We start from the raw sequence: 22,998 nt of genomic DNA on the forward strand, positions 1-22,998 counted from the left end.
ATCTTTGCTTATATCATGCACATGATGAAGTTACAACCTGTGACCAAGGTTTGCAGACAAAATGAGTGAAACTTTGGCCTTCAAATGAGTGTACAGAAGTCAGTATGTCATTCTCTCTGCTTCTGAAGATTCAAGACTTCCCCGAAGCCCAGAGTCAGCAGCTGATAATCTCCCATCAGGAGAGCTCATGACCCCAGACCTTTTTCCTGTAGCTTGCTGCTGTCAGACTGGATGTTCGTGCCCATGGAGCACTGCATGGTCTTCAGCTGGACTCTGCATGGAGGAAAACGTGTCTCTGAGCAAAGACTATTGCAAAGGGCACTAATCCTCCTCTTCATGTATACCCACAGGATATACCCATGGAGACATGGATGCCATACTGTAATTCAAAGTCATATGCAGTTCAGAGGAGGATCTGTATTTCTATTGATTTCTGTAAAACATCCATCCTACACAGATGTTTTATTCTTGCCTATTAATATGCATACCACCCAAAGGCCAGAAACAATTTGAGCTGTATTGTGTTCTGCATGAATAAAAGTAATAGCAAACAACAATCCTGGTTCCTAAGAGGGCTGTTGTCTGAAAGACAACATGGACCTGTAAAGGAGATGAGCAGAAGCAGCAGGTACTGAGGGGAAAGTGGAGCAAGTAAAGACTGATGAGATAAATACAAGCACAATAAAGACTAATATAATAGAATCATAGAATGGCTTATGTTGGAAAGGACCTTAAAGCCCATTTAGTTCCACCCCCCTGCCATGGGCAGGGACTCCACCCACTAGATCAGGTTGCCCAGGGCCTCATTCAACCTGGTCTTGAACACCTCCAGGGAAGAGGCATCCACAGCTTCTCTGGGCAACCTGTGCCAGTGCCTCACCACCTGTCAAATGAAGAATTTCCTCCTAACGTCTAATCTAAATCTCCCCTCTCTTAGTTTAAAACCATTGCCCCTTGTCCTATCATTATCTGCCTGGGCAAAGAGTTGTTCTCCACCTTTTTATAAGCTCCCTTTAACTACTGAAAAGACACAATAAGGTCACCCTGGAGCCTTCTCTTCTTCAGGCTGAATATCATCTCTCTCAGCCTTTCTTCACAGGAGAAGAATATGAGGTATGGAATAATTCCAATTAAAGACAGAATTTACTTCAACAGCAAATATTGTTATCTTGATGAGTTGCTATCTCCAAGAAGACAAGCTTGTTGGAATAAGGATATGTGTTTTCATATGCATTACTATGGTTCTTTATGTATGCCAATACTTCTGATTTCTGTCAAATTGAGTTGAGACAAAGAACCCACAGCTACATCAGAGTCAGATGAAAGTGTCACCAGGAAGTTTTAATTTTTCAAGATGCATTAAAAATATACAAAATTTGAGTTGTAGACCAATACATTTACTAAATACAAAGCTCCTCTCTACCCCCCTTCTTCACACTTATCTTTTGGTCTTCTTTCCATTTCTAGTTACATAAACATATTAATTATGTATCTGTAATTAATAAAGTATAAGTTGTTATTGCAGTTACAACTTCCTCAAGCCTTTATGCTATGGGTTGTGTCAAATTTATGGACAAATCCTGCACACTTGACTCATGCAAGTAGATCTGTTAAGTTTAGAAGATGTATCTCTTAATTAAGAATTGCTCATGTAATAATGACAGATTAGACAATGACATACATCTGGGTATTTGTCTGTCAATGCTATAAGTACCCATGAAAATATGTTTTGTTTTCTCTGACTCTCCTCCTTATGTGAAGTGTTGAAGAGAGAAACATAAAATTCTCATCAGCAAAGCTTTAAAATCCCACTTTACTTTTGGGATATCAGGGTCTGTATTCTTACATACAAGATTTCCCTGTTGACTGCAACCCAAAGGAAACAATTCACTGCAGGAAAAGCAAACAGTATTTTAAATGGTCACATAAACTCAGCATAAAAGACCATTTATTTTATGCATAGGTACATTGGTACTTGTATTTTCTGCATTATTTTAATGTTTAGAACACCCAAGAATTCCAGATTTTGATTTCTCAGTTTGGAGGGCTGCAAGAAGTCTATTTTGCTGTCCCTTATTGCAGTTATATGAGATTCAGGCCATTGACGCTATCCTCAAATCTTCATTTACTGAAAATTGTAGTTAATCATTGAAAGGCATTATAATACGTGTAGCTATATAAAGCATAATCTTTTCATGGACTGTCTATTCATCATAACCACCATGCAACAGAAGGATCTGCATCAAGTGGAGTATAAGAAAGGGTAATTGAAAAGGAAGCAACCATTTTCAGCCTTCGTTTTTCAGAAAGATGTATAAAATAAGTAAGGAAGTAAAAATAAAATGCTTTAGTGTGTGAAAGGGTCCAGGAGCGTTTGTGATTGTTTGTGTGGAGTGGCATCGATATACATACTTTTTTTTTTCTTTTTTTACATGCAGCATTATAGAAATATTAAATATAATATCATGTTGCTTAGCTATTATACACAAGATTTTTTTTTTTACGCATAGAGAATTTTCAGTCTTATTAATGTAGATTGTCACTTAAAGTTGTTCTCAGTACCTTGATATATCTTTTACATCTTTTAGACATCTATTTTAAATATTCTGCTGCTTATTTATTGCTTGTTGAATAGGTTTGTCCAGGTGTAAAGCTCCTTTACTAGCTGTACTTTGATTGAAGAGGGAAACTCTTACTATGGTAGCATGGGTTTCTTTCACTGATGCAGCAGGTGTTGGCCCCAGGGCACTCATTGAGCTGGCAGTAGCAAACCCACTGTGATTACGTGCATATGAGAATGATACTTTACTTCTCTGTGTGCAGAATTTAGTTGGAGATTATTTCTCTTTCCCCCCAGCACATTTTAGAAAGACTTTTTTTTTCCCCTCATTTGTGATGTTCTCAGTTTTAACTGCTGGCATTTTATTCCCTTCTGCCAAATAACTGACTAGCCTATGTCATCTCTTACTAAATCTACTTTTTGTTGCCACTGTCATTTGCTGAATTATCTCTTGATCAAGCAAATCAGCGTTCTGAAGGATCAATTTTTTTTACTAGTTTACTAAGAGCAAACAAGGGACACCTCATAACCTTACTGTTAGCTTTAATATACAAAGATAAATATGCATAGCCTCCCTTTCCAGAAAGCAGATTAATAAGGACACATCTCTGACCTAATATTATTCCTTAACTTTCATTATAAAATCAGAACCAAAATGATGGAGATGGCCTAAGAATCTAAATATAATGAAATACTCCTTTGGTGAGCCTGCAGTATCTACTTTTTGTTGAAGTAAATAATGTTACTAAATTATTTGAAGTATTCACTCAATTTAAAAGATTTAAACTAGCCCTCAGGGCCAGGATTTCTGCTTATCTAATGCTGCCTGCACTCTAGGGTATAACTTTTTATACTGAAATGTGGTGTTATCAAAGAGTTCCACTTGTTCTGGGTTTATGGTAGTTGTGTATGGGGCACATATGCATCTCTCTGAGGTTAAAAGTGTTAGTGACACTTGGAAATAGGGTACTCACCCAGCTAGAGCGTCGTTCTGATCCTCAATATAGAATCTAAGGTTCACTTTGTTGTTTTGTTCAGTTTGATTTTACTTGACTGGAATTTTAAAGTACTAGGAGAATTTTGTCAGTGTCCTATTTCAAGGAAATCTTATTAAACACTTTCAGTCATACTGCATAGAGTTTCCTGCTGTGTATTGTTGCTGAGGAAGGAAATTCCAGGTTGGTATTTTCATTAATGATTGCAGAACTTTGGACTGGTACTACTTCCAAACGTTGATTCAAGAGGGGTTATAAGAAGATTTTTCATAATGTGAACTACATTGTAGGAGAAAAGTTATACAATGGTCATATTCTGTCTCCATTAAGGATTATACTACGTGAAAGCAGCAGGTAAAGCAATTACCTGCAGAGAATAGTAGCCTTAAGAAAGAACTGTAGGTATTTCTAGGTGCCTCTTGATACGTTGGAAACTTGCAAAAATATTCAGAGTCAAGTGTTGGTGATTTTCTCTCTCTCTCTCTCTCTTTGTCATGAAGTGTTTGTTTCATTAAATTCTAAGTTAGAGGATGAGACCCCTCAAAATCTTCCAAAAATGTAGCTCAGAATTAGATTCCTGCAGTTACTGAGGATAGCTAACTTGTTTTTCTACTCATCTAGTTTACATGCTCGATCAGGATTTTGCTTTATCTTATAGATAGCTATATGTTTGCAGACTCCTGATTCATTCCTCATCTTGATATATGACATGAGCTGATTGTTGAAATGTATTTCAAATCCCTTTATATTTACATCATATTCTAAGTATAGAGCTTAATGCAGTGTTTTATAGTGATTCAGAATACGTGACTCAGAATCAGGGAGAAGTGACTAAATTATTTTGACTGCTCCTGAAGGCATTTCTGTCATAAGGAGATACTGGAGAAGAATTTGAATATTGTATCAGGACACAAATTAAGTTGGCAAAAGAAAATGAAATGTGGCTATGGAGAGTATTGACACGCTGGATTGGGAGGAAGATAAGAAGTGTGTAGGACAGATAAAAGCCAGAATTGGTATGCTCCATCATGCAGTTTGGAGCAATACACACTTCAGCCTCAGAGATTTTAGAGAGCAGTAGTTATGGAGGGATAATGAAAGGAAAAACAACTAAAAGTTCCTCTGTGAAGAAATATATAACTTCCTCGATATGAATTTTTGCTTATATTAATGCTTATATAGTATGTGTTAATAACCAGTTTGATGTAAAGTAGGTGCTGTATACTTACTTAGCATTTGAAGTACTGCATAACCTGTAACAATATTTTTAAATACTTTATCTTATATAAGTACTGAAAGTTGTCTCATTTTTTATTTCCTTGTGATAAATGATTTGCTTAACTTGTTGAAGCAAGACTGTTTTATTTAATTGTGGTGGAAGCCTCCATGAATGATGTATAAGGTCTCATTTAATTGGTCTTTTGGTCTTTCCATTGTCTACTGAACTCACTTTGCTTCCCGAGTGAGTTTAATGAACTTGCTGTCTGTGGGGAACATTGATATTAATGGTGCGGTAATGTTCAAAGGCCCTGGGCAGGACTGGTGCAAGGTGCTGTGCAAACCCATTGGTTTGATCACAGGCCCCAGTTTCATTTTGCCAACCTTGTTACTTGGTTTCACACATGCAGCAACTTCAGCAAAAAAATAGTTCCTTTGAAGCCACACTGTGGTAGCATAATTGCTGCTCAGCAGCAGCAAGGGCATTGGAATCTGGCCTGCAGAGTACGATTCAAGGGACCAAATAATTGGGGCCATTAAAAACATTATGTCAGGTCTGTCCATGTCCTCAAGGGGAAATCATGGAGGAATAATGGCAATAGGTCCTCTTATATTGGCCCCAGCTGCTCAGCTTTCTTGAGCAGGGTGGTAAGTATACTTTTTCCGCATCACCTGGTTCACTCCTATATTATTGCATGGATCAATGTTTTGTGTGATGAAGGGGACAAGAAAAAATATTCTCCTAATATTAAAAATATATTAAGAACTTGCTAGAATTCTCATTCTTCCATTTGGTAGAAGAGTAGTGTGGAACACAGGGGAGCTGGAAAGGAAAAATAGTTAGTCTATGCACATTTTAATGAGACGAGTAATTTTACTCCAAGACGGACACAGATCTGTGTAGCACATGTCCTGGAATCACACCAACTGGGCATGTCTGACCTAGCCTTGTTGGACCCTGCCTGGTGTGGTAGCACAGTGCTGGGACCACAGACGTCATAGTCAGATGGTTACTGAATGCTTCAGCGTGGAGCTGGACAATTGCTCTGGCACCAGATGGTGATGGGGATATTCTGTCTTTACTTCTCTGGAAGTATGATTGGTAAACAAAAGAGCTTGCAGGCTCCAATTAGGAAAATGCAAAGATGAAATGCTGTGCAGACAGAATTAATTTTCATTAATTTCAATTAATTTTCCAAATTTAAAATTGATTATTTTTAATAGTTTTTTTTTTTTTTCAGTTAGGAGATCTGACTGGTAGTCATTGTGATCACCTCTGCAACACAGTTGCAGAGAGAGAATATTCTTCCAAGATTAATGTATGAAAATTGGACTGTCAGAGTTCCAATTCCTGTTTCCAATTTTATCTCTGACTATTAGTGTAACCCTGCTCAAATCACTTATTGACCCTGGACCTTCACTCAGTTTTTTCCTCTGAGAACTCCATCCAGTAGCTTTTAGTTCACAGGGTGCTGCAGATTAAACTTCACCAAGTATTACAAAGTGTATTGAAATTACTAGATGAAAACAGGTTATCAGTGCAGGGCACTGTTAAATTATTTCACCCTAAACTGACTCATCCCGAGAAGTTTAAAATAGCCTGCTGATGGGTTTTGTCTTTCAATTGTGTTGTGACTTTGGAATTCCATTATTGCACTTGCATGGACAGCCCAAAACCCATGTCACCCTACTGGGAGTGACTTGCTAAGCAGCCTCCCTGCTCTGTGGGGCTGCAGGCACTTCAGTTGTCTGTATCTGGGGCAGATATTTGCAAGAGACTTTCCACTTGAGCGAGGGAGAACTGATATGATGAAAAAGATTTTTCCAGGCTGTCATGTTGGAGCCCCTACAATTCCTTAGACTCTGCTTTTTCACTCAGCAAAGCACTTTGTGATTTCTGTAACTGCAGAGAGCACACCTTATATGTGTTTCTGCTTCCCTGCCTCAAGTGAGTTTGATGAAATACTGCCAGTTATTCACTTCTCTATCAGATTTATTTCCTCATTCAGGCTAAGCTGTTTCAGTGTGCTCCACAGTTAGATGTTTAAAACTCATGGTAGATTTATGGTCACTTTTTTTCATTTTTGGCTGATATACTTCTAGTTGTTTCTTGTTTTGCTTTTGTTGAGGTAGATGAGAAGAGGTTAATGGGAAAACAAAAGACTTCTCACACTGATTTCTGACACTTTCTTTTTTCTCATTTGAATTTTCTTATTTCTTTAGGTTTAGGGAGGAATATTAACACCCATCAGTGGGGTGCATGCACCAAGTTTACACAAGTTGCATAAGTCTGGGGGAGAGACCAGTTCAGTGTTTCCCTGCCCCTGCCTCCATCTGTCTGACCATTACATGGTGTTCCCAGCTTCACAGTCTTTGTTCCACCCAAATCCTAGTGCCTTCCATGCCTACGAAGGCTTAGGGGCAACCAAAAAAGAAACTCCTGTGTTGCATCTGAACAAAATCAAGACACTGAGAAACTGGGCCAGTAGTGCTCTATCAGGGATCTGCCCTATTCAGAAATCTCTTACCAGGGAGCATTGCTCAGGGACACCCTTTTCACTTACACAGAGGCAGCGTGGCTCTCCTGGGAGCTGTTTATTGATGCTATCTATCTTTCAGCTTCTGTTATGTCTTTTATTTGAGAGACCTTTTCTCAGTTCTGAACGGGTGAGGTAAACCCCAAATACTGTTTTCAGATGTTCTGCTCCCAGGAAGAGGGAGGCTTAGAATTAAGCCCCAATGCCTTCTGAGGTGCAGGAGCCCATGAGCCTCCCATGAACTTTGTGTTTGACCTTTATGGCTCACTTTCTGAACAGGTTTTCAGACGAAGTGATTTTTCTATACTTTCTTTCTGGTTTCAGTAGCAGTTCTGATTGCTGACTATTCATGATGGGGCCCAAAAACTCTCTTCCTTTACTCTAAATTTTCACATTTCTGAATGGTGTCATGTCAGGAGGTCCTTTGGTTCTGTATATAATAATATCAGTAATGTGATCTCAATTATTTGGTACAGTAGGGCATGAAGTAAGTTCATTCATATGTTACATGAAGTAAAATCATTCATCTCTGTAAAATGGGCTTGGAGAGGACAGAAATAGGTGGCTGTATTAATTTGAGAGTGAATTTTGGATAAGCAGATTGGTTCAGCCAGGGAGGACTAGGCCTTCATTCAGTGAGTCTCCTGTTTGATGGAGCTATAGAACATGGATTATGACTATAGAGAGAGAAGGAAACCAGAATGATGGATCCATCTAAGTAGGAAACAAGAACATCTCGGCATGGTGCAGCCTTGCTCCCTGACAACAGCTACAGCCTTCTCAAGGTCTTAACTTTATTTATTTGCAAAGTAATTATACTTCCAGTTTTCTGTGATTTTCCCAGAGTTAGATAGGGCCATGAATCCCCAGGCTTTCTTTGTCATTCTTGTTTTTATAAGATCCCCAGACTCCCCTGGAGCCAGACCCCAGGAACTGCCCCCCAGGCTTGCATGTCTCTCAAAATCCTGTTTCTCCGTGGTGTGAGATGCTTTGGGCCCATGGGGTTGCTTGACTGGAAGGACTGTAATACTGCAATACTAAGTTGTAATTGGAGAGCCTATCAGCTATGTGGCCTCCTCTGAAAGTGTGCCAGATCGTATTCTCATGGTGCAGTACAGCTCATCGATAGCTGAAGAACTCATCAGTGCTGGGGGAAGGAGTGCAAGAAGGGCTGCAGAACTGCACAAATTTAGCTTCAGGGAAGTGTAAGGGTGGAAACAAAAGTGTGACCTCACACTGAATATACAAGATTTAATAGGTCCGATAAATCCTTTTGACTAAATTTAATAATGCTGAAGTCTGTTTGGGCAGAACCTCTTGCAGCTTTATGAGAGTTTTGGATGGCTTTCTGGAGATCTTGTATGACTCTCTGGAGACCCAACAGGTATCTCATGCAAAAACGTGTTTCTAAGACAAATAAGAGTTGTGTGATGAACTAAAAATGTATTTGCATAACCTTGATGCGTCTATGTAAGAATTAGCTTTTACATCTGGCAAATAAAATACTGTGTAAACTTTCTGTGACCAAAAGATGACATTAACACAAAATGAATTGTAATTAATCTTAGTTGACTGCTAATTACCTGTAAAATCTGATTAAAGGGAAAACTAAATTTGCCTGCAGTAATTAGTGTTTCGATATGAAGTCTATGTCCATGTAAATATGTCTAGCTCTCTCTGTTAATTTATCACCAATGATATTTATGAGTTTTTTTTTTCTTTCTGCAAAGGTTACAGAGAATGAAGGACAAAATTAGAATAATGAATCTTTGTTTATTAACACAGCAACAGAACAAATATTATATAGATATTTTATAGACTACAACATCTTGATATTGTCAGAGAAACATAGAATTTCAAACATATTAGCATAGAAATAGGTTTGTTTCTTATTACTTCAAATAGTTCTGCTTGCACTGGTTTGTCATTCAGCTGTCAGCAGAAAGGCTACAAACATTCAGTGTGAATTGACCCCTGAGAAAAGTCTGGTGATTCTACTGTTCATTGACAAATGGATTTTGAAATATTCACATAATGAAATCCCCAGAGCAAATGGACTTTAATAGCTCATAGGGTGCATAAAACTGCAGCAAGACACCCGGGGTGAATTTTGAGTAGGGATAGCAGGCAAGTATATACACACTTCCTAATGTGATTGAAAAGTGTAGGACATGTAATTCTCCATTCTGACAGGTTGTAAGTCCTCTTCTCTGTCTTCTTAGCACAAATTCATTAGCTGTCTTGTCCTCCATCAAAATATTTTAAGAATATTCCTACACCAGGAAAACTTTGTAGGTATCATGTCCAACACCAAAAGGGTAATCTATAAAGTATTCTGCATAGAAAAATCACAAGACTACACTCTTAGTACTACTATCATTCAAAATGCACCCCAACACCACTGAATCTGCACTGAGAGGAGGAAGGACATAGCCTGTCTCAGCCACCTAAGTAAAACCCTCATGCAGCAATATATTTTTCTATGAAAATAATCACATCTTTTATTAAACCACCTGAATACTACACTTACGCACGTTGCTAGAATATGTTTAGGGGCTTTATGTTTTTACCTCCTATGGGAAACTATACAGAAAATCACTCCATGATTATGTTCTGCTTTGGAAAAATAGCATAGCCTGATTCTCTCCTTTCTGTCCTTTAAATAGTTCTCCCAAACCTCACCAAACTGCTTGTCTGAAGCTTTATGGAATCAGGTTGTGCAAGCACAATAAATACAAAAACTACTAAAATATCTCCAAAGCCACCTCCAAAAAAAAAAAATGTTCTTAACAAACAAATAACTGGTGAGCTCTAAACATGGGAGCCTTAGAGTGCAATATACTTTCTCTAATGCACCAAATACACTCCTGGAGTTATGCAAGTGAAAACAAACTGTGACTTTGCACCAAAATACTTCTGTGCTGTTAATTGGAAATGGATGGAAAAGCCAGTCCTCAGAGAAGAACATTTCTTGAAAAGAACTGCTTTATCTCTGACTTGCTGAGCTTAGTTCTCAAGGGAGATCTGCAAAATACCTTTGAGGGAGGCAGTTTGGGCTTAAATGCATAACTTTGCTGGATATTAGAAATATAAGAACAACAGAGTCATTTTTATTTTGTATTACATTTTTTTCTAAGCCTTGCTTCTTGATAAACCCTTTCTGTTCCACCTTCTCTCCAACTGATAAGGAAATGAGCCTTATCACCTCTCCCCTTGGTTACTCTTCGAGATGTTCTTCTCAAGTTGTTCAGCTGATTAACATAACTAAACAAAGCTCAGAACATCATGTCCCAGATTGTACTGAGACTGAAGTTTGCTGCTTCCATTCCAGCCAAAATTGTATCAGTTGTTCTATAAAAGATATTCAGATCTTCAAATCTTGCCGGTCTTATATGGATAAAACATGACAATTAGGTGTTTACAACAGGACTGCTGGTATTTCTCTCCTGAAATTGCTCTCCCATGAGAACAAGGAGCAAAAGTTGAGATAGGTTTCATTGTTCAAAGAGGAATTTGAAGGATATCTAGACAACTTTCTAGATGTGATCCCTTTTCTCTTTTTCTCCTTGGAGTAAAGATGCATAGATGTTATCCTGGTGGATATGTACCATCGTGCTCTGCTTACCCAAAGTCAAACAGGAAAACTGCAGAAGCTTTCAACTAGATCTCCAAAGACACAGAGTTCTGAATTAGGCCCTTAATTCCACCCTAAGGTATTCAAAGATAATAGTATTAATGGACAATTACCAAATAATCTCATAACATGAAATATTACATCACCTGTATGCCCCTTTGAAAATTTGTAGTCACATAAATCAAGATGGAGAAGAATTTTTCCCTTTACAGATAAAATGAGAAAACATTTATATATTTTAAGATTGATGAGATCCTTGATTATTTTATGTAATCTCATTATTTTTAAGGTCTAACCAATTGTTACTGAAAATAAAATGTATCCCAAAATACCAAGAGACAGTATATTAACTTAAAAAAAAAAATCAAAACTAGTTTGTTATTTTCTACTTTTATTCTACTTTTTAAAAAAAAATTTACTTTTTAATATTTTGTCTATATTCTGTTGTTATTAGATTAACTGGAAAATCTACAATAACCAGAGTTTGTGTGTTTGAGCACTTGATTGGGCCAAAGTCCTGAAGAAAAGTTCAAGTGTCTGAAATAACTGCGCTATTTGTCACCTGTGAACAATTTCATCAGATGTGTCAAGATTTTTATTATGAAACCTGAGCTGCCTGGTTAGTCTTTGAGTGGACATTTCCTTGTTCAGAGCTTGGTCAAATTCCCAAGTAGATATACAAGAGTGTATTTAACTAAGTAGAAAATTTCCGTCCTTAGGGTTTTCCATGTATTAACATTAATTTAGCCAAAAAGAAGCAATACTGGCCTACAAACTAATGACTTGACTACTTAATTATGTAATAAAACTGACACTGAATTTGAGAATGTTCAGGTTCTGTACCTATGGAACTGTGCTATTCTATTCCTGTTACCTTCATTCTTCTTGCCTTTCTTTCCAGTATTCAGTCATTTTATGCAGTTAAACAAAACTCTACTTTCCTTTAAGCTGGGGTCATGCATCTATTGCAATGCCTGAAACAGTGAAGGTAGTTTTGACTAGAGCCTTTTGCAAAAGAAATAATGATGCAATGGAAACCTGTCTGATATGTACAAAACATTGCCATTGCATTGTAGTGGATCCTTAGTGGCAGATTTTCAGGCTATGGTGTTTATTCTCATTTTAGGATGAGAAAGCACCTCTCATTCATTTCATGGTGAGCTCAACATCCTTCAAAAAAAAAAAAAAAAAAGTTTTGATTTCCCAGCTGTATTTCTCTGCAATGTTTTCCTTTGTTGCTCGATTATATTTAAAATCCACCCATTTGGTTACATTCTTCAGGAACTGTTGGGTCACTTGCTCATACTCAGCAGACAGAAGCCCAAATGGTTTTAGCCTTTAAGAAACTTCTGTTTACTCTTCCCTAACACTTGCATCTTACACAGAGACAGTTATAAAATTGCAACTTTGATTTATGCATTCTACAGATAATAATTGGAGTAATTCTGAATATCTGAAATATTGATGTTTCCTTTGGCAATTTAGCCCCACAGGAAGCCTACTGAGGCTCTTGCCTATTTAGAGGGCAGGGAGTGTGTCTGTATGTTAGTCTTGCAGTGGAATTCAGTTGCTCTCTAGAAATCTATGAAGAAGAATATATGAATCGATGCTCTCTTGCCAGCTTGGTTCTGTGCCTTTACTGTTAATATAACCTTACTTCTCTGTATATGGGACTGGAGTTATCTAATAGTAGCTTGCTACTTCGCTAAACTCCAACTACCAGGAATTGTCACTAATTATTCTTGAAATGCAGTGAAATTTCTGTAGCAGATCCAAACTTCTTCCAGTCAAAATTATTTAGAAACCTGAAACTGAGAAAAAGGGTAAAAAAAATCCATTACTTGCATAACACTTTTTTTCTTTTTGTGCAGATCTTTTAATCTTTTTGTCCTCAAATGCTCCAGTCTGCCAGGTGATTTCATCTGGTAGGCAACTGCTATGTCCTGCAGCAACAAATGCTTGTTTTCTTAGAAAAGCACCTTCCAGCAGACCTGAGTCAATGGGAGACGTAGGAAGCTGCCTGTCCGTTGTGCCATGGTCCCGAGCTGGACCACTGGCTGTAGTCTATCATGCCTGGCCTCAATTCTCCATTGCTTACAGACAAAGCTTGAGTTTTGTCTGTTTCTCCTTAAGGTTTTATGACAACTGTCTGTGTTAAAAATACTTAAAAGACCCCCAGGATGAGAGCAGAACTTAGTGCATCTTCATGAATACCAATAATTGCCTTGCCAGGAGCAGCTGAGTTTTTCACATCTGGAACAAAGTCCTGCTAACATTGTCCCTTTCACTAACATCTTGTCAACATTTTTGAAACAGGCTGCTTTCATTTCTCTTCTTTTTTTGAACGCTGTGTGTAACAATGATTTCAGAAACTAGTGAGGCAGGTCTCAGAGAATACATGCCTTCATTAAAAGCTAGCTGTCCCAGTGAGGGATGGTGCTTTCTGTCTCAAGCCAGCCTGGCTTCGTGTCCTTACCCATGCCCTGTTTGTGAATTTTGGGGCATCACGTAGTAGGATGATACTTGGGAATGTACATGAGGAATATAGGCATGAGCCTTTCTCTGCTGCAGAATATTGTGCACCAGGCTGATAATGCAAATTGACATTTCTGCTTGTCATTTGGAAGTGAGTACTGTAATGCCGAAGTAACTGAAATGCAACTGAACTGTCATTTAGAGGTAAAACTTAATCTGAGTGAAGGAAAAGGGTAGATTTGAGAGCAAGGTAGAACTGCCATTTTTGAACATTTCCAATGTTAAAAAAAGGAAGTTGTTAAAATCAGATAAGAAAAATTTCTTTTGTCTCATGGGTGACCTGGACATTAAATTTTTTAGATTGGAAAAGGTACAACATGCAAATTGACAGAAGATGCTAGGTGAATTTTCCTATAGATGTTTTAGAGACAGTTCAACAGTAAACAAATAGGGGAATAGTAATCCATTCTTCTGATGAGCAATATCAAAGAGCTGGTAAAGTAATGAATCAGACTAGTTATTGGTTTGGGTACTGGCTTGGGTGACTTTGGTTATTGGGTACTGGCTACAGGGATTTAACAGTGCTCTCTTTATGCAGTGGGCATGTGATTTTTGGCACCAGGAAGGGAAGGAGAGGACTGTTTTTGTTATTTTGTTTTTCGTTTTTTTCTTTCCTCCTAGCGTGGAGACTTAGCTCTGATTACTGAGGCTGATTCTTCTTTTATGTAAGAGACAAAAGCAGCCAATGATTCAGTCTATTAAAGCTGAACTGTAACGAAATGACTGGTGATTCTGTGCTGGAAATCAGCAATGGGCTATTGCTTAGAATAAAAAACAAGCCTGATAACATCATTGTTTCAAGACTATCCAGCCTACATCTTTAAAATTCACAAGAAAAACAAAAGGAGAGTTAACTGCTGAATTAATCAACACAGCCTGAACTTCTCTCCAGCAAACAGATTATCTTCAGAACAAACAAACAAACAAACAAAACACCAAAAAACCTAAGCAAGCAGATAAGAAAGATGTATGACAGGGCTGTAAAATGGAAGCTACAGAAACCAACAGACCTTGAGCAAGCTTTATACACTTCTGATGCAAGAAGCCAGGTAAGATTAAATCGTTTAGCTTTGTAAGAAAAAGGTAGAATAATCTGCCTCTGGCTGTTGCAACAGAAAAAGGAGGTACAAGGGTCTGAGACAAGCTTGCTTATCTTTCAGTGCTCATATCCAAGCGTCTTTTTTGCTCCTAATTCCTCTAGGCTTCTCATTTGCTTGTTTCTTTGACTCAGATAACCTGCAGGATAATCATGTGCTTGAACCACCTGTTAAAAAATAAATGGCACGGCAAGAGAACCCAGCAAGATATGTTGAATGAATGTTGGCAGAAATAATGGGAACACGCACCAATCCAAAGGAGATGATAGGTGAAACCTTGCAGCCCTTGCAGCAACAGCACATTCAGTCAGTGCCAGCTGGTTCTCCTCCACCGCCCACTCCCTGCAGGAGACAGAGCCACAAAAGGACTGATGCTGGTTTTCACTGCCGGAGGTTTCTGGAAATCTGTTCAGCATAAACTGTTCCTCTCAGCTGTTTTACGTCTCTAAAGGAGGTGTGATCAATGAAAAGTCATGGTGAATGACAGGTTTCCTAATTCAAATCATGTCTGGTGTTGGGTTTTGTCTCACCAGGCTGCTGAATATAAACTTCCTGATCTTTGCCAGGTTTTCCTTTCCTTTGAAATACGCAGATAATGTTTAAAGTAGAGAAAACATCTGAAAGTAAGTTAATAATATTGGGCCAGATTTTCAACTGATGTAATAGAGCTCAGACTTCTGTGGTGATGCTCTGAGTTACCCCAGACAGGAACCAGACCCAGAAAGGCTGGCAGTTTTCTTAGTGCGCTCTTTCAATGCTCTGGGATTATCAAATTGCCTAGGGGCATTAAGCAACTTCATCAATTGTTAATTTCCTTTTGGTGCTTTGAAAATACCATATGAAATTAGTGATTTTTCTTCCACTGAGGACTATATGCTCATTTCTTTTCCCTTGATGTCCATATGCATCCGCAAGGTTTGGGGAAGGACATGGATCTGCTCCTGCTCCCTCCCAATCCCCAGGCAGTGACATCCAGAGAGCTGTGCAAATTATTATTATTTAATTTCTTCAGCAGTTCTAAAGCAAAAGTGAAAAATGGCTCTTCCCTAGGGGCTGGGAAGAAGTTAATATCTTTGAACCAAGTTAAAAATGCTGTTGACTGTATTGATGTGTGGCTAGTTTACCTTTAAAAAGAGACAAGATCAGGCTTATTTTGGAAACATCTTAAGGCAAAAAAATCATCTTTCTATTCATCAAATATTTTGTCAGAAGCCCTTTTGTTTTCGCTGTTATTGAAATAGTGTCCTGCTTCTTATTTGGGCTGGCTCTGGGCTCACTTGCTCCTGCCCCTGGGCACTGGACTCCTGACCCATTCAAGTCAGTGCTGAGGCTGCTTTTCAACCTCCACTCTTCACTGGGGCCACACAGTGGTTTTTCTGTGCTTGCTCCATGTAAAAGTGCAGGAGACAAGGAAAGGCTGCCTAACTTATATTCCCACCACAACTTACAACTTAAAGGTATTTAGGTTGTCCGTCATTAGCAAAGGTTTCCTGCAGTCCTGCATATCATTATTATGGCTGCAGCTTCATAATCTGATGGTCTAGGTTAGAAAAAGAATGTATCGCAGAGTCTGCTCTCTAAGATTAATGCTAAAATAGTGTTTAAATGCTTTTGTGTGATGTCTTGAATGTGGATCAGTTGAAACACTACATCTACCTATCTGCCTAATCGTATAGCTACTGATATAAAAAGCAGTATAAAAGTTAAGTAGATGGAGATCTATTTGAAATACAAATCCAGAAAAAAAAGTCACTTGTTTTCGTTAATCTTTGGACCAATACTTGTATAGAGGCTGTTTCATTAATATATTATCTCTGAAAGGTAACTGGGCCTGTTGGAGTTGAAATAATATTAAATGAATCAGCTACTGTAGTTCATCTGTTAAATCAGAGCACTTTGCTCTCAGTTTGTAAAATAATCTTCAGACTAATGAAGTAGGGTCAATCACGTGCATTTTTGCTGGAACCAAATTGCTGTTAATTGTGTCACAGCTATGGTTAAGTCAATAAATGTTGTCATTGTACATTGACTATTGCCATGCCAGAAGATAAACCATTTTTTTCATTACATGGTGCAGATTTGGAGTCTGCACAGTGTCTAATTTCTTCAGTGTAGAAACTCTGCTCATAGCTCACATTTCTTGCAGAAATATTCCTTGCAGAAATATCCCTTCATCCAAATACACCCCATTGCTGAAATGGATGACTTAGCAATGGACAGCTGGTATTTAGCACTGCGGTATACCTAGGAATCATTCAACTTCCATAGACCCCTTTGTAAATTCAGTGTATTGAGCAACTCCTGAAAACCACATATTATCCCCAGTTATGCTGTTTCAACTAGTGGTTCACTGGTGGAGGAAAATGAGAGGAGAAACATTTGCAATAATAATGTATGCAATGTGTTGATTAGGTATTGCAGTGATTTCATTAAGGCATGTATTGATTATTTAATTTACTAATGAAAAAATAACTGAAAATAGGAAGGAGGGAGGGAGGGAAGACTATGTTAACTGGCAGTATCACGCCTTCTGGTTGATGTTTCAAGGGATATCAGACAATGTAGAGCCATCTGCTTTGATACATACCTCTGACATTCTGCAGAGGAGGTTTAGCCAGGCTGAGAAGACACTGACAAGAACAGTGACCTTGGGCTAGATCTGAAAAAGGCAGGTGAGATGAGGTGAAAAGGAGAGGAGAAAAAAGCTGCCCCATCTAAAGAGGGATGGGGTAGGAGTGACCTACATAAAAGGCCTGGGGCAAACAGACCTCATCAGAGACCTTTTCTGCGTTAAAACTTTTAAATTTGGTCTTTAAGTTAGTTTCTTTTGTTAAAATTCAATAATCTTTGACTCATCACTTATACTAGCTTCAGGTTGCAGTCTTTGGAAGGGAAACTGTGCCAAACCCAGCTGGCTCTGTGTGTAAATGTGCCCAGTGTGGAGCCTGCTGTGAGATGTCTTTACAAGGGAGGGACCAGATGGGTCTTTTCCTGAAAAGCAGAAATGGGGAGCATCTCACCAGCTCAGAGGGACCACAGAAGGACCAAAGTAGCACCACACATTTGATTTGTGATTATGCATGGGGAGAAATATTTCTGTCTGACAAAAAGTCTTTTATTTATTTATTTGTTTATTAAGTTATTATCTTTCTCTATGAGAGAAAACACAAGCACTGATGAAGTTCCTGGTGAAAAATTACAGCCTAGAAGAGCAAAATGCACAGAAATTAGGTTATTTGCCATTCTCCCACCTCCCCAGAGAATGTACCAACCATTCAGCAGCTAGCTGCTCTGGGCTGGATTTGTCTCAGTCTTTCTTATTGCAGCTGTATAAACAATTAAATATTAATTGGACTAGAAAAACAGATTGGCCAAGTGGAGAAAAAAAAAAAAAAAAGAGACTCACCTGGGACATAAGCGGCCAAGTTCAGCTCTCAGCTCTGAACCTGCTGAAGTAAATTTTTCTGACCTACTTCTGAGCTGGTGGTCTTGGTCACAGGATATTTTATCTCTATGACTGTTACCCAGGGTCTCTTTCATGTTCAGACCGTACTAAACATAAAACAACTTTTCTAATGATTTCATGAAAATTAGCACATTCCCACCAGAAGTGTTGGTTTCAGTGACCCTCACCACGGTTTTTTTCCCTAGATGAACCTTGAAAGCTGAAACATGAAAATAGATACCCGTTAACTTACTCTGCTTTTTCTTTTTCTTTTTTTTTTTTTTTCTCCCAGTGGGAGGATGGTCAGTTGCCTTTTGCAAGTTCCTAGCTGCTTTCTTAGCACAAGACATATCATATTCCAGTTATATTAAAGTTGCTATTGGGCATCCAAATACATGCTTTGTTGCCTCAGCAGAGCTCCCAAACCCCTGCATTTTGTCAGTACCTGTAGTGCAAAAAGGCCAAGGAAAGAAATGTGGAGTGATGAAGATATTGTATCTAATTTAGAAAGCAAACAAGAAGGATCAGATGTCCAAAAATGACTACATGGAGGTTTACATGGATGTCCATTCAGGAAGCAACAAAGCTCTGTTTTTTGGATTTTGCGCATGGAAATTTTTCTTATACCAAATCGCTATTATGAAATAGTTTCTCGCTTATATTCAGGCTTACCTATGCTTGATATTCCCTGTTGAGTAACTAAATTAAAAATATGTCTTGGAGAAGACTCTAATACCCTCATCTTTTACTTGTTTCCAGGTTTTAAGTTGATCCCTTTTAGTCTCAGAAATGTTAATAATCAAATGTGATATCCAGGACTCCCTCTGCCCCTAGTTTTCTTCTCACAATTCCTTCAACATTTCTGTATAACTGAGCATAAATCAGCTACTGGACAAAATTTAACAGTGATGCTCTGCATTGAGATGGCTTGTTTTGAAAACTGGGCTTATTTGTTCTCTGTTTCCTGTGCATCTTCCTTGAGGTTTGTGGGGCTGGCATGGGAAGAATGGCATTTGCCTACTGCTGTCGATGCCTGCTGCAGCTCATCTTCAAATTTCAAAGCAGATAAGGCACAAGGGAGATCTCAGCTATGAAGAGGGCATAAGATTCCCAGTAATTCTCGGAGAATAGTTTGGGTTCTTGTTGTCATCATTTTTAACACTGTCATAACAAGTAAGCTCTGTATTTGTCAGTATTGCTGCAACTTGTTTTTCTGTTAAATTCAGCTGGGCTGCAGCAGCATTTGCCAAAAATTATCCTTTGAGGAAAACCAACAGTGGTGGTTTTTTTTGTTGCTGTTTTTTTTTTTTTTGTCATTTTGTTTTGTTTTCTTATTAAATGAAATGATTAAAAGCCAAGTCACATAGACTTTTCTTTGAGCTGTTTTAATGAGTAACCTGCAAAAGCAAATGTGTTGCAGGGGCATCTGTTATGGGAGGATGGAAATGATCGCAGACCGGTCTGAGCCATGCAAACAGAAATTTCAGGGGAAGGGGAAATCTGTTTCTTAAAGCAATCCAGCTTCACAACAGCTCCCCAAAGCCAGCCTTGCATTTGGCTGTTGTCACTGGAGATATAGCAAAGGACGATGAAGTAAGCTGGATTAATGAGGGACCTGTTCAGATTTTGTCACCCCTGCTGGTCTTTTGCATTAGGAGAGTGTGACTTTGCCAGCAGCACAAAGTTAAGGACAAAGCCTCTGAAATCTGCAAGTCATTCAGATGCACACTTGTTCTCACTTGTCCTCCTTGTATTTCTGGGCAGTGCATTGCCATTTCCAGAGGGCTCCTGAGAAAAAGAGCTGCTGGGTCAGTGACTGGAGTGGGGATTGGAGAAATGCCTTCTGGAAAGAGACGGATTTAACCTGTTCCCTTGCACCATGTACAGCACACCAGCAGATCTCAGTGACCCTGCTGCAAACTAATACTGTCGTATGGGCACTTTTTTTGTTTGTTTGTTTTTTAAACATCTTTTGGGATCCCCAGCTGACAGGGAAGTGCTGTTCCCACTGTGGATGCTTCAGGTACCAATATGTAGTTGCTGTAGGCTGAAGCAATGAAAGAGAAGAGTTTTAATCACTGCAGGGGTGTTGGCCTCAGGGTTTCACAGATTGTGACTTGAGTTCTGAACAAAGTCAGGATTGCCCTAACAAAAATCAGGAAATTTAAACTGTTACGCTATCTTGAATTACATTTGTTTTTCTGAATCTCTAAGGACTCATTCAAAACATGTTAACAAAGTTTTCCTTCACAGTGAAAGCACAAAATCTTGCCTTTTTTTTTTTTTCCCCTAAGAAACACTTTTTAATAATCACATGGCTAAAGAAATGGGATCATTAAGGAAATATCAGGAGTTTGCCAATACTGGTGAGTAAATCTGCACACTCACAGTTTTTATTAAACTAAGTGAGAGTCGTGGGAATTGCAAGGCTCTGAAAAGGAAGTTTTAAATCATTAAATCCTTCTGATCTCTCCATGGGGGCATACAGTTTCTAACTATTTTATTTACAGCCTTCTGCCCCCTTTCTTTATCACTGATCCTCACTTATGTGTTGGCTGGCATCACACCCAGCCAAGGGACCAGTGCCCTGGCTGAGCACTGAACCCTGCCGAGCTCTCAGGGGAGAGGTGGGAAGCAGCCTTTTCCAGCCTGTCCTACCTCCCATTTCACAGCAAAGGTCCCATGTAACAGGAAAACCATTCTGCTAAGAGGGAAACAAAGACAAGTGTTTCTTTGGAAAGGATTCTAAAAAATAATGAGCTGTAACATGTTTGGATCGGTCATTACAGGGAATTGGAGGTTTGCTGGAGTAACCCTCTGCTGCAGAAGGAGTTCACTTCTGTAGCAATTGGTCTTGTTGTGAAGTGGGCTGCATCTGGGAGCTCTCAGCCATGTCTCTTCCCTCTGGTCACACGTCTGGCTGACCAGTAATTGGGAAAAGCTATTCAATGTGAACACGATTTCTGATGACCCTTCAGCTTTTGGGTCATTAGTGGGCAAGAGAATTACGGGGTTGGAGACTGCCTGTTTTTCTAGCAGGCTTGCTGCCCTTGCTATCGTGTAAAATATTCACAGCATTTAAATCCGAGAGGGTTTTTTCTCCATAAGCATGAGGGAGGCTATGCCTGGGCGCTGTGATACCAGATGGACATGTGGGTGACCAGTGCTGTGGCACTGCAGAAGGCTGGCAGGTGAGACCCTTCCTTCACTGAGGCCAGTGGGAATGTGATGTTTCTCCTGTTAGTCTCTGTACCTGAGCTTCCTTCAAGCACAGTGAGCACAGGAGTGTTTCAGCATCCCACAGGAACAAAAGGAGGACAAGTCCTCAGGATTTACCTAAAGCAATGCTTAGCTGCACTAATAAGTTTAAAATCCAGTTAGACACTAGATCAGATGAATGTTTTGATTTTATTTTTTTTTTGACATGAATTGCTTCTATAGTGCATTCCTTAAAGCAAGGATCCTTTCTGCTAGTTAATCTTACTTAGCAGGAGCAAGCAGAACTAAAGTCCCAGTGTTTCACGCAATCCCACAGGGCTGAAATGATACAAGCTATTTTGTCCCGCCATTTCAAAAGACAGACAAAGTAGGGAATTAATTATAATATTGATTCTAAATTAACCATGTTAGATTAAATGGTTTGTTCAATACCAGGCAATTTTTAAAATGTATTAAACAGTGCATTATTTATAATCTCCACTTAAACAAGAGGACACAAATATTTCATGTAATTAAAGAAATGGATTCTGAGACCTAACTTTGCAGGCTGAATAAGTAGGTTAGGTGCACTTCTGGGGTTTTTTGCTTTACAAAAGAACATACAAATGACCTTATGAGGGCAGGCAGAAGCTCCATCTGGTCTAGTGCCTTGTCTTGGACAGTGCTCAGTAGTAGATATCTGTAGAAGAGCAAAAAAAAGGGCAAATGCACAGCTGTACTTTCTCAGATCACCCTCCCAGTTTCCAGCTATCTGTGGAGAAGGGCTTGCACTGCCAAGGATACACATCTCCAGATGTAACCACACATAAGTCACTGAAATCAGCGTTATTCCAATAGATCTACACTGCTGAAATAAATGTAAGGTCTAGCTTTTAGCTTTCCACTAAGGCAATGTCACTGAATCCTGTACTGACTCCAGAAGGAATAAACAGGAAAAGGTGATTTTATTGCATTATACCTCAACAAGGCCAGATGGACACCTTTAACAGGAATCGGAATATAATAAAAGCCAGGAGCGCAGTAGTATGTCAGTGATAAAAATCACACATCAGTATTATGAAGATGAATTATACGGCAGTTTGCTGCTTCTTTGAGCCTGAAGATTTCTCTAGAGAATTCAAGGTTTAGATATAAAATATTTCTGGCTGATAGAGCTGCTCACATTGTTGCTATGACTTGCTCGTGTTTTCCCCTAAACCGATATAGTTTAGTAACACCTAAGGTTTGTGTCCTGCAGTCCTATCAGTTCCGATGCTACTTAAGCTACAGAAAATGGAAGGAGATGGGCATTTCCTTGCTGAAAAGACTGGTTTTGACTGCAGTATTTCTGGGGGTAGCCAGTGGCTCAAGATTGTCACTGTAACTGTTCAGTATGTGGAGTTCATGATCCCAAATTCTGTCTTTGGTGTTGAGGAGTCAAGGGCCTGCTGCATTGCTAGGCTGGGATATGCTCATGAAAATGCCATTTTTATAGCTGAGATAGAAAAACAGTAAAATCTTGTATTCACACCAGTCCCTGTGTGGTCTGCTTCACATCAATTCCCTGTTGCTTGTGTTCCTGACCGTGTGCATCCATATCCAGACCACCCACAGCTCCTTCAAATACCTTCTCTCTCACTAACAAGGACATTGTATAACCACCAGCATCTCCACAAGCTTCAAGTGGGATCTGGCAAGCAGCTGATCTGTGGCTCACCTGGCCTCCTCCTGCATGGCATGGGTGGAGGAGGGAGGCTTAGCTGTTAGCCACAGTTTTTG

General features: G+C 39.0%; 1 protein-coding gene across 3 annotated transcripts in view; it reads left to right on the forward strand.

Annotated features, from left to right (window-relative positions):
* Positions 1-22,998, forward strand: part of DPP6 (dipeptidyl peptidase like 6) — a 414,546-nt gene that overhangs the window by 187,805 nt on the left and 203,743 nt on the right. The gene's annotated exons all lie outside the window — the stretch shown is intronic.

This window comes from Anser brachyrhynchus (genome assembly GCF_964034855.1).
Source record: "Anser brachyrhynchus genome assembly, chromosome: 2".
NCBI classification, from domain to species: Eukaryota; Metazoa; Chordata; class Aves; order Anseriformes; family Anatidae; genus Anser; species Anser brachyrhynchus.